Consider the following 6,002-nt stretch of genomic DNA (forward strand, 5'->3'; position numbering starts at 1 on the left):
CGATTCACAGACCTGTACCCCTGGGGATAAAAATATATGTTTATAAATAATAAAAAATTTAAAAAAAAATTCTTTGTATCTTACCCTTAGTAGCTAATCAAACTAGCCTTCATTTAGCAAGAATCTTGTCAAATCAGAATCTTCCCTTACCTCTGATGCTTCCTCATAATAATTTTCTATCCACTGACTCTCATTCCCATTACGATAAGCACTTGAGTGAAGTCTTCCTTACCATTTTTAACAAGTGTTAGAATAATTTTTCTTTGACATTAATGTGAAAGAGAAATGCACTGGACAATTAAAGAGTTTTTTTTTTAATTCAGGCTAGTGCAATAAGGAAAATGTTCATTTCTGTGGAAGAGTGTCTCAAAGAAAAGGAAGGGGGCCTGGGTGTTATAGAGGCAGGTAAACAAAGGAACCATGAGGAAATATGGACAGAAAATTTTGTTTAAATTATGAAGCAGAGTGGGATACATGAAGGCAGGGTAGACCTTTGTGGCTAGCTATTTCTCAGAACACAAAAGGGTGAGGAGTTTTCTCAACCACCTTTAATTTACAAGAGCACAAGGCTCATGTATATTTAAACATTATCACTAGTTTTCTTCAATCATCTTGATTTAGGAAAAGAATTTTTAGACTACATTATTTTCTAGAGCTTTTGAGATGATGCTATGGGCTACACATATGCTAACATATGCATTAATATATTTCTGGAAGAGTACACAACAAACTGTTGTCATTTCCTTTACCTTTGAGGAGAAAAACTGGGGCGCAAGGATGTGTGAAGGAAAACATTTCTTTTTATCCTTTTTGTTTGAATTTTCTTGACATAGGCATGTATTTATTTTATTATTAAAAATACTATCTTTGGGTGACCAGGAAGATGGCAGACATTCCCAGTTAGCATGCCCAACAAAAGCCACTGACCATCTTTCAAAATAAGAATAGGGGCCTGCTTGGAGGAATTGGTAAGAAGAAGCTCTCGTGATACTACAAAAACATGGGTCAGGGCTTCAAGATGGTTTTTTTTTTTTCATTTATTTATTTTCAGCATAACAGTATCATTATTTTTTCACCACACCCAGTGCTCCATGCAATCCGTGCCCTCTATAATACCCACCACCTGGTACCCCGACCTCCCACCCTCCTGCCACTTCAAACCCCTCAGATTGTTTTTCAGAGCCCATAGTCTCATGATTCACCTCCCCTTCCGATTTACCCCAACCCCCTTCTCTCTAACTCCCCATGTCCTCCATGCTTTTTGTTATGCTCCACAAATAAGTGAAACCATATGATAATTGACTCTCTCTGCTTAACTTATTTCACTCAGCATAATCTCTTCCAGTCCCATCAATGTTGCTACAAAAGTTGGGTATTCGTCCTTTCTGATGGAGGCATAATACTCCATAGTGTATATGGACCACATCTTCCTTATCCATTCATCCGTTGAAGGGCATCTTGGTTCTTTCCACAGTTTGGAGACCATGGCCATTGCTGCTATAAACATTGGGGTACAGATGGGCCTTCTATTGACAAGAAATACCCCTTTCCTAGTAATATCTCCATCTAAGGGCAGATTCTGTCTGGTGTGGTGACCAAAGTGAAGATGCATAGGACAATTGCCATCTGCCAAGATTACCTCCACTACATCCAAAAGTAAACTGCTTCGAAAAATGCCATAAGAACATATCCATGCACCTGCCCCCTGCTTCAGGGATGTCAACATTGGCAACATTGTCACAGGAGGTGAGTGCCAGACCTTGTGAGAGACTGTGAGCTTCAACATGCTCAAGGGCACTGAGGCTGCTGGCACCAAAAAGCAGTTCCAGAGTTCTGAGATTAGATATCTGCCCACACTTCCAAACAAAATAGTTATTTTCCCAGTCAAGAAAAAAATACTGCTGGGGCGCCTGGGTGGCTCAGCCGCTGCCTTCGGCTCAGGTCATGATCTCAGGGTCCTGGGATCGAGTCCCGCATCGGACTCTCTGCTTGGCAGGGAGCCTGCTTCCTCCTCTCTCTCTCTCTGCCTGCCTCTCCATCTACTTGTGATTTCTCTCTGTCAAATAAATAAATTAAATCTTTAAAAAAAAAAGAAAAAAATACTGCTATTGAAAGTATATCTGCACATTGAATTATATTTTGTTTCTTCTTCATATTTGTCTGCATTTCAAACCTTAATAAATAGATTTTAAAGAGTAATATGTGAAAAATGTTCTGTAAGTATTGTCTGTTAAAAGCAGCCCCACTGAGGAAAAGGACTGCCAGGTGGAATTACTTGGATTGTCTTAGAGACTGGTTCCTGGATGCTTTTTCCCTTTTTTGCTTAAGTAAAGGGGCAAAAAATTATTAAGGTGTCAGGTTTCTCAATTTTTCTCTCTTCCTCAAGTAAGTAAAGAGATGGAATCTTTCCAGCTTAGCAGCCTCAACCAGGAGATTAATTTCCTACCAGGTGAGTTCTTACACTTTTGCAGTGCAGAAATAGAAGAAAAAAAAACTGAGGAGGACAGTATCTCAAAGGTCGGCAAAGGAGATAAAGTATGTAAAGAGAAAAGCTAAGCTAACCTACATAAGAGAGAACTAGAAAATAGAGAAGATGTGATACACACACACACACACACACACACACACACACACACACACTGGAATATTATCCATCAAAAAGAATGAAATCTTGTCATTTGCAATGATGTGGATGGAACTAGAGGTTGTTATGCTAAGGGAAATAAGTCAGTCAGAGAAAGACAAATACCATATGATTTCACTCATGTGTCAAATTTAAGAAAAAAAAACAGATGAACCTAGTGGAAGGGAAGGAAAAGTAAAATAAGATAAAAAGAGAGGGAGGCAAACCATAAGAAACTCTTAACTACAGAAAACAGAGTTGCTGGAGGGGAGTTAAGTGGGGGTATGGGATAACTGGGTCTTGAACATTAAGGAGGGCATTTGATGGAATGAGCACTGGGTGTTATATATGTAATTGATGAATCACTAAATTCTACCCCTAAAATTTATAATACATTATATGTTAACTAAATTGAATTTAAATAAAGAGTTTTTAAAATTATTGCTGGCGTGTATAAATTGGATTCTATTTCATATTCTGAAAGGGACACAAGATAAAAATGTAAATTATTTTTAAATTATTTAAGATCTTTTGTCTATCTTCCTTGAATAAAACTCCTTGCAACAATTGGACCCTACGGGAGCAGTCTTTATAATGACCCCTTCTGGGGACTTTTCCATGATGATGGAACTGTACACTCATATTCAACACTACCTAAATCTAAGCATGCTTTAAATCTGAGCCAAGAAATGTCCGTTTCTGGCTTTTAGATTGTTAGAAAAATCACAAAGAAATTGAGATGAACTCGTCATAAGTAATATTGTTTGAAATATTCTCTGAAAGGGAGAGGAATGAAGAGCTGAATTCTTTCCCTTAGAATCACTGGGATCAGTGACCTTCAAGAGACAGTATTTCAAATGGAAAATTGGAACTGTGCTTGATAAGCAGTTTCTAAATAAAACTTCCTATGGTAAATCCCAAGGGAAGGCGGCCACATAGGGCTGTATGTACATATATGTTGTCTAACACAATGTTTTTTTACCTTTTGGTTTTTTTTTTAACATGAGACTTATGTTTTTGCAAATGAAAATGTTCATGTAAATGTAATGTAATGTAATGTAATGTAATGTAATGTAAAACTTATCAAAGATTTCTGTATTAATGTTGCACTAATGGTACAGGGAACTCCATAAACCTTAAGTTGTTGTTGTTGTTGTTGTTGTTGTTGTTGTTGTTAAACCATTTGAGAATAAATGGCAGATGTCAAGGCCCTTTATTCCTATATATTTAATTATGATACAAATTTATAAAAGAAAGTTCAATTGCTTCTAGGTAGGTAAGATACATACATGAGAAATTTATTAGAGGTAGGAAGATCTAGCACACGCCAGATCTAAGATGGCTCAGGATTTTGTTGAGGTGATAAAGTAGGTCCCAAAGTAGGAAGACTGAACTATGGAATAAATATGCTAAAGAAATGTTAGAGAAATGGAATGTTTAGATTTCTTTACATTTTCCTTTTCATGTATGGCCTCTGTTTTTTCCAAAATTACTTTCTCTGTTTGATGGTTTTGGTCCTCTTTCTACTATTTATGATTCTGTTTGTTCAAATGCTTGGTGATCCTTGGTTGACTACTTGTATTTAAGATTTGAATACTAGGAAGCTGGTTAGAAGTTCTGTGCACATGGATGGGATTTAGAGACTAATTTACTCTGTAGGGTATTCTGATTGCTCTATTTTTGGGAGCAACTCCCCATGTCAGTATCATTTAGTCTTTTTTGTCAGGGTCATCAGATTCCTCACAAAGAGTTGTCCAATCTTTCTCCTGTAGTAAATCTAAAGAGCAGTAATTTCAGAGACTGGGATGAGGTGGGTGTCCATAATGATTATGTAAACTTTCATGTAAATAAATTATACTACGCTAAGTGTAGTACTTGCTTCTTCAATTGTGCCTAGGTTCCCTGCTCCAGAAATTGTTTTACATTCTCTGAAGAATGAATCTCCAATCTTTAGCCAAGATAGAAGAAAGGAAGTTGGCTGACTGTGCTCAATGGGGTGGGAATCTAGGGATCTAACTGATATTGGGTAAAATTTAGACAATCAACACTTGGGGTTTTTTTAATTAATTTCTTTTCAGCATAACAAAATTCATTGTTTATGCACCACACCCAGTGCTCCATGCCATATGTGCCCTCCATAATACCCACCACCTGGCTCCCCCAACCTCCCACCCCCCGCCCCTTCAAAACCCTCAGATTGTTTTTCAGAGTCCATAGTCTCTCATGGTTCACCTTCCCTTCCAATTTCCCTCAACCCCCTTCTCCTCTCCATCTCCCTATGGTTTTTATCATCATCTTCATTCCCATAATCAGAAGTACTCGGGGTGCCTGGGTGGCTCAGTGGGTTAAGCCGCTGCCTTCGGCTCAGGTCATGATCTCAGGCTCCTGGGATCGAGTCCCACATCGGGCTCTCTGCTCAGCAGGGAGCCTGTTTCCTTCTCTCTCTCTCTCTCTCCGCCTGTCTCTCTGCCCTCGTGTGATCTCTCTCTGTCAAATAAATAAATAAAATCTTAAAAAAAAAAAAAGAAGTACTCGATGCTGCCAATTTGACCTTTGAGGGGGTTTCTCAGTGTGAACTGGATTACCTTTCAGTTTTCTCCATTGTTTGGGATTTAGATGTGCAAAGTCAGTTTCATTGTTTCCTTCTTCCAAAATTATGTTGCCATTATTTGTCTGCTCTAGATCCTAGTATATTTATACCTTCATAATAGCCTATTACTGTCATTTTTGTGAGTTTTCTGGACTATTTGGTCTACCATCTCTAACTGAAATTTCCAGATTCTATCATTTTTTCAATCATTCTGAGTGACATCTGTCCCCTTTCAAGACCTACTGGAATTGGGATTTTATGGCATAATTTCAAAGGACTTGGGGTTAAAGTGTAGGAGTTATGGAGGGGAGAAGTGTAGACATTTTTCCAGTAGGGAACTCAGGCTCCACACATTGAACAGGATGCACTGCATTTATTAGGGACATTTTCAAGACCTTCAAAGTGTTGATTCATTACTAACAGCACCATCAGAGCTATATTTAGTTGTATTCTATATACATTCTCCATGAGTTAATTAATGTATACCATACTTAGCCTGAGGCAGTTTCTAATGTGCCAAGCCAGGAGGCTGTTGGAGGAGAATCCTGGCAGGGTAGGGAAAGAAAATCTTGATATCACTAATTACTCACTAAGCACCGGTAAATGCAGACAGAATACCAAAATGAACCCAATCACCTAGCTTCAGCAATTATCACACATGGTCAATCTTCATTCTTCTGTATCTCCACTCATCCTCCTCACCATCACTGCCCCACTCCAACCTTCTGAATATTTTGAAGCAAATTCCAGACACATATTTCTTTTCCTTTTTAAAAAAAAAAACTATGT

General features: G+C 38.1%; 1 pseudogene; it reads left to right on the forward strand.

The window, feature by feature from the left end:
* The first annotated feature begins 883 nt into the window (after positions 1 to 883).
* LOC132007094 (small ribosomal subunit protein uS17-like) lies at positions 884 to 2,556 on the forward strand (annotated as a pseudogene).
* Positions 2,557 to 6,002: the final 3,446 nt, after the last annotated feature.

This window comes from Mustela nigripes, chromosome X (genome assembly GCF_022355385.1).
Source record: "Mustela nigripes isolate SB6536 chromosome X, MUSNIG.SB6536, whole genome shotgun sequence".
Classification (NCBI taxonomy): Eukaryota; Metazoa; Chordata; class Mammalia; order Carnivora; family Mustelidae; genus Mustela; species Mustela nigripes.